Raw genomic sequence first — 6,565 nt, 5'->3', positions numbered from 1 at the left:
CCCAATAACTGATTTTACGATCAATAATTCATAATATTTATACTAATTGCATCATTTATACTAATAAATATTTGCCTTCTTTAATTTATTATCAAATTATTCTAAAAGCAGACTTAACTCAAGGTTTCAACATGTGGCATTGTCTAATTTGCTCGTTCGTTCCATCTGAGATATACTATATTAACATTTGTATTGAACTTGAAATAATAACTGAAATCCATTGATTTCCACCTTATGAATAATCTGTCAAACGAATACAAACACAAACCATGATTGGCCGTTAACATATTATTAGGAACTGTCCGTTTGGAATTTTCCTCGCAGTTCATTTTTTTGCGATTTAACTTTTTATTAGTTCAACTTTTAACTGTAATTTTGTCACTATGTACCCTTTATTTTTAAAACTTCAGTGGCCTATACAAAATAATTTGATCAAGATTAAATAAAAAAATATCTTCCTCTTGATTTTGTTTCGCTTAAAACACTAACACAAAAGTTTCCGTGTACGTCATGGAATGTTATTCTTTGTTTTTCATATGACTAAGAATACAGGTGCGTTTTTCTATTCAAACGAAACATGTGACAAACAAGGCCAAATTTACATTAAACAACGATGTGGTTGCAAATAATGGTCATATTTCTTTTCTATTATTAGCAGTGACAATCTGTATTTAAATGAATGTTAGACGGCATCTAACATGTCTAAGCTTGAATGATTTCATCGTCTAAACTTCCTTCAAATTTAGTCTCAATCATGTGTGTGGTGAATCATTTTTAAAATAACTTTAAACTTGGTAACATGATATTGTTTTCTTTTTAAATTTTCTTATTGAATTAGATAGTTTTACACAGCGGTGTTATTAGGATATTGATGTTCAAATTACGTCACTTATAATGTATGTTCAAAGATCAGTGTGTGTCTTTTATACGATTCACCTGTCTAATTGATTTGGTATTTATGTTCAAAGATCAGTGTGTGTCTTTTATACGCTTCACCTGTCTAATTGATTTGGTATTTATGTTCAAAGATCAGTGTGTGTCTTTTATACCCTTTACCTGTCTAATTGATTTGGTATTTTTTTGCTCTATTAGTTTTTGTAGCGCTATTAAACAGTTCTGAAGTCTTGTTATATATGACACTACTTACTTCTTTGTATTCAGCAATTATTATAATGTGATTTCAAACTGGCTTTAAAAAGTAAAATCACAAAAATAACGAACTCCGATCAAAATTCCAAACAAAAAGACCCTAATCGAAATGCAAAATCAAAGCTGAAACACATCAAACGAATAGTTAAGAAATGGCATATTCCTGACGTGGAGCAGGCATTTTCTTTTGTAGAAAATGGTGGTTTAAACCTGATTTTATAGCTATCTAAATCTCTGACTTATATCAATTCCATAATATTGACAACTATTAGTGAACACGGTGAACAACACTTATTATTGATTTTATTTAATTATCAAGCATGTTCTAGTCCTTACTTGCTTAACAAATTAACCAAGAACAGTATATCCCTTTGATTATTAGAAAAACACAGATAAGATGGGGGGATTTGACTTTATCAATGGGGTTTCCTAAAAGCTTAAGCGTAAGTCTAATTATAGATACTTACCATAGATACAAGCTAATGTACAATTCAGAAAACTGTAATATGATATATTCCATATACATTTAAATCCTACGTTTATAAAATCTTCCCCCTTAGCTGCCCTCGAAAGTTCAAAAGAAGGAATTTGTATTCTCTCTATTGTTTCTTTATTTGAAATCTATTTTCAGCTAGTTAACAAAACAAATTACTAATGTTGATGCTATTTGATAGTTAAACTTAACAATGAATGACCAATAACGTAGATCGTTTGAATGATTTAACTGATATACAATACATTTCTTTTCATTTAAACATTTAAACTTTTTTTGTTTTCGACTTTATGTCGAAGTGTACGCAATTAAACTACTCAACAGTTTTTTTAAATTTCAAATATGAATTATTCTTGTAAAATTACAACAAAAAATAAAAAAGGGGGTAGCCGTTTTAGTTTTGGAGATACAAGTGTTTGCAATAAAGAACATGACACACTAAAAGCACAAATGCTATATAAGGCATCACAATTATCGAATGTCTTTACTATTTTGTTTAAATGATATTCGATTCAAACATGAAAGACGAATTCATCGGTGTAAAGCAAGTCCTTAGCAACCAGGCTACGTTTCAAGCTACTCTGTGTCGAAGTTTGATTTTTTGCCAGAAAATATTTGACGACGTTATTTATATCCATAGTAACGTCGCCACAACTTCTACGCCGTAACTCTATTTTATTCTTAAGTGTCTTAACAAAACGGTGGACGTGTATTACCCAGTGTTCTTATAATTTTAAATAATCAAGCGTTTTAAATTGTCAAGGAATTAAACTGTCTTATGGAAGTGGTGCGGCCTAGTAAAAACAGCAAACAGAAAGAAAAAAAAGTGTTTTGACTTCATGATTACGTAACTTTTTATTCTTCGTGACATGACCCACTTTTTCTCTCTCGATTAAATCACAAATTCACATCAGTACATACATGGTATGAACATGAAATTGTTGTTTTCTATTGAGCATTTTTTATTTTTTTATTTTCAATGTTCAGCTGTTTTGCATGTAAGCCTATGGAGCAGTCAATTACAAGACTGCAACCTGCATAGGGTACTTTTTTCATATGTTCACTGCAAGGAAGTAACTCATATGAACTTTGGTGTGCCCAAAATGATAGAACATCAAGATTTAAGAAATTATGAAATAATTATGCTTTTTCATACTAGACACCATTCAAAAGTATTTATAGATATAAAGCACAATAGTTTGAGGCAAATTGAGATTTTTATGGTATTACATACATGATTTTCAATTAAAAAAATCATAGAAAGATTTTTTTCAATGAAATCTTCTTCTTGTGATGAAAATTCTAGTTTTATTGAACATAAGTTAAAAGTTGAAGAGACAGCTACATACAAAAGTAATATTTTTCTTTAGGGACATTATTGTTATGGCTTAATTGTTGACATTTAGGTAGAATATATATAAAATGAACTTTTGGTGAAAAGATTTTCTAAAAAGTTCATTTTTCATTAGTCTATACTTATTTTCCTGTCTGGGGCACTGCATGGTTAATTGAAATTTCAATATTTGGGTTAACAATTTGTTTAAAAAGTAGATTTTTTCTAAAACTATCCTTTGTGACAAGGATCTGTGTAATTAGGTGGGACAAATAATCAACACACCAACTTCATTATTCATTTTGTTTTTTCTTGAATTTTATTTCAAATTTTATATGCATTGGTGTATAAAGTACAGTCTGAAAACCATGATATACTAGGCATGTATAAAGACCAGTATAGTCAAACAAGAGAAAGGTATGGTCTTTCTTGTGTTCAGATAGTTGTATTGTAGCAAATTCTTCAATATGAAAAAGTGTTGATTAGTTTTTCAATTTTAACTTAAACAAGTGGCCCACTTGAGTAGATTTTATTGAAAAAAGGGGGAGGGGTAAACTATTGAATGTGCATGAATCAGCAGAAGGAACAAAAATAATAGCTAAGAATACTCTTCTTGCTTCACAGTATATAAATAATAAGAAAACATTCATAAAGATAGACTAGAATGAGATTTACAGATTATTTGATAGACACGACTGATTTCCAAATATTTTGTCTGTTTTCAAAAAGAGGTACTGCTTTAATAGTGTTTTTTTTATTAATACTGTCAAACAGTTCTTTTGATAGCCTTTTTTATATTCAAATATGGCTACTTAATGAAACTAAGTAAATGATTTTTATTTTAAGACATATCAATATTGTTATAGGTACCAGTCTTGTATTACAACTCCAGTTTTCGGTGCATGTCAAAACAGTGCATTTTTTTCAAAAATTTTTTCTGAACTTAATTTTTTCTGTTTGAATGTTGGTTTCTGCTGAATTGAAACATATATATAGACTTAAACAAAATCTTGCATTTTCTGGGGGATATCAATCCAGTAAAATGGATATCATGTTTACTGGAAGTAGTGCGGCCTACCTAGTAAAAACCGCAAACAGAAAGTAGAAAAAAATGTTTTTATATCAGGGTTACGTAACTTTTTATTCTTCGTGGCATGCCCTTTTTTTTTTTCGATTAAGTCACAATTTCACATTAGTACATACATGATATGAACATATTTTTTTTTCTATGTAGCATTTTTTTATTTTTTTATTCAGCTGTTTTGCATGTAACCCTGTGGAGTAGTCAGTTACAAGACTGCAATCTTTAGATATTAACTACATTTTTTGTATTAAAGCTGTTTCTGTACCTTTCACATTTAAATATCCCTCTGGTATCTTTCGCCCTTTTTTATTGTAATTATTGCTATATTTTTAATGAATCAAATGTAGAGTTTTAATTTGTCCCTGTTATCACAGCTTTGTCAAACTGATTCTTTAAAAATTATTAATCTTTGTTCCATCTAACAGAGACATAACGTGGTAATGTTACTAGTAAATTAACATGTGCATATTGTTTACATTGAAATCTGTGGTAACCTTTTAACGTTGAAAATATGCCGCACAGCCCTATATTTTGACCTTTGAAAAAAATTGTGTGCATATGAACTTTCAATTCTAAGATAAGATTTATTTTTAAATTCATATTAAAAGTGGTACAGTTTAAGCCGTAAAAGAAATTATCATGGGAGATTGCATTGTCAATATTTACAGAAATGCAACCTGAAATGAGATTTGACAATGTAACTTTACAATGCTTCTCTAATTTTGAATTAAGCACACAGGCAACATAAATAAATATGCTCTCCCTTCGAAATTGAATTAAATGACTTGTTTTAATTTTTCTCAAACACGTGTACTTTTAATTGCAAATTAGTTCTAATAGCGGATGGAATAGAAGACACCTATTTATTTTGCGCACATGCGAATAATGTTGAAAAAATGTCAGATGAATGTAGTAGTCTTACTTTTCCATTACTATAAATCATGTCATACAATTTCAAGTGCATAAAAAAAGGAAATACCGTGTAATGGCTTTTTGATTTAACAAACAAATTAAGGGAGAAAGTTATTTCAATTTCCGCTAGAGGCGTGCTATTACGTCGCTTCATCTAAAAAAGAAGTCGTGTTCTTTTCAGACTATTTTTTCTCGAAATATATAAAAAAAAAATTTAGTAATGCTATAAGCATTTATATCTTGAAGTTACTTCAGTGATAAAGCTAACTATTATTTTGTACATAATAATTTCAATGCGAACATAAACAATCAAAATATTCCTGGAGATAACTATTAGGAAGTTGTTCTCAAAAGTTTAAATATCAATGTTGATTATTCAGTAGAAACATACCCAATTCTAATGCACACTTACATGACTAATAAAAAGTAGTGTGTACATTTTTGGAGGCTGGGTCGATACCTCGATATACTTTTATAACATATAGAAACTGGCGATGATGCTCTGACTTTAGATGAATTTGGCTATGTATTTCAGGTATTTGTTTTGTCATATAGCTCTTCAACGGTTTCGGTACTTATACATCTTCGGATTTCAAATGTTTGGCTTTGAGCGTTCGTGATGAAGGTAAATCCAGAAACACGCTTCAGACGCATTAAATTAGTAAACGTTTTGTTTCCTTTTTTTGGCATATTTTTCTCAACTTGTAAATAACTTGTAAGAAAAGATACAACATTTACCTTTGGTATATTAAACAAACCACCACGTCTCTTTTAAACAGTTTTTTTTCTGGAGGGGGGCTTATCTTTTACATTTTTGCTCTTTACACATTGTAACACTTTAATGATTTCTTAAATGTATGCAATTATACGCGGAAATATCTTCAAAATTCTATCATTTAATATACTTTTTTCACATTAAACAATGAAACGGAGAGATAATGGAAATGGTACTAAAAAAGAACTCTATAATAAAATGCAACAAACCAAAAGATATTATAACCAGACATTATAGTATTTTCACAAGGGATCGGGTTGCCATGACATTAACAAAGTAGTCCGCTCTGGGTTGTCCAACATATTTAGATACCAAAACACCAGTCAGAAGGAAAACACAATGTGCAGACATTACATTTTGTCTTAGAATAACAGAGAAAGATTTGTGACTATTTGTATGTAAAGGAACATTTTAATCATATTGATTAAATAAATTAGATATATGAAATAACAGGTTGTATCTTTTCTTACGGGTGCCCTTTCTGTTGGTAACTTTTTTTTTAAATCAATTTCAAGTAACAATTTGACATTTGTTTTCATTTGCTAGCACACCGTCCATGAAATCCTTTTTATTTGGTCGCTCATTCGTCTTTTCAGTTTCTTAAATTTACCTCCCGTATAAAGTTGTGCGACTGCCATTGGTAAATTACCACGGTTGTCCTTTACATCTACTTAAACTGCTCCCCAATTGTTGCCAAATTTTCTGTAAAACTTGACTATTACTGTCAACTCATTCTGACGGATTTCTGTATATAGATATAGGAAGATGTGGTGTGAGTGCCAATGAGACAACTCTCCATCCAAATAACAATTTAAAAAT

The sequence above is a fragment of the Mytilus galloprovincialis genome, chromosome 14, assembly GCF_965363235.1.
Source record: "Mytilus galloprovincialis chromosome 14, xbMytGall1.hap1.1, whole genome shotgun sequence".
In the NCBI taxonomy this organism is placed as follows: domain Eukaryota; kingdom Metazoa; phylum Mollusca; class Bivalvia; order Mytilida; family Mytilidae; genus Mytilus; species Mytilus galloprovincialis.
Note: the sequence above shows the minus strand (reverse complement) of the source record.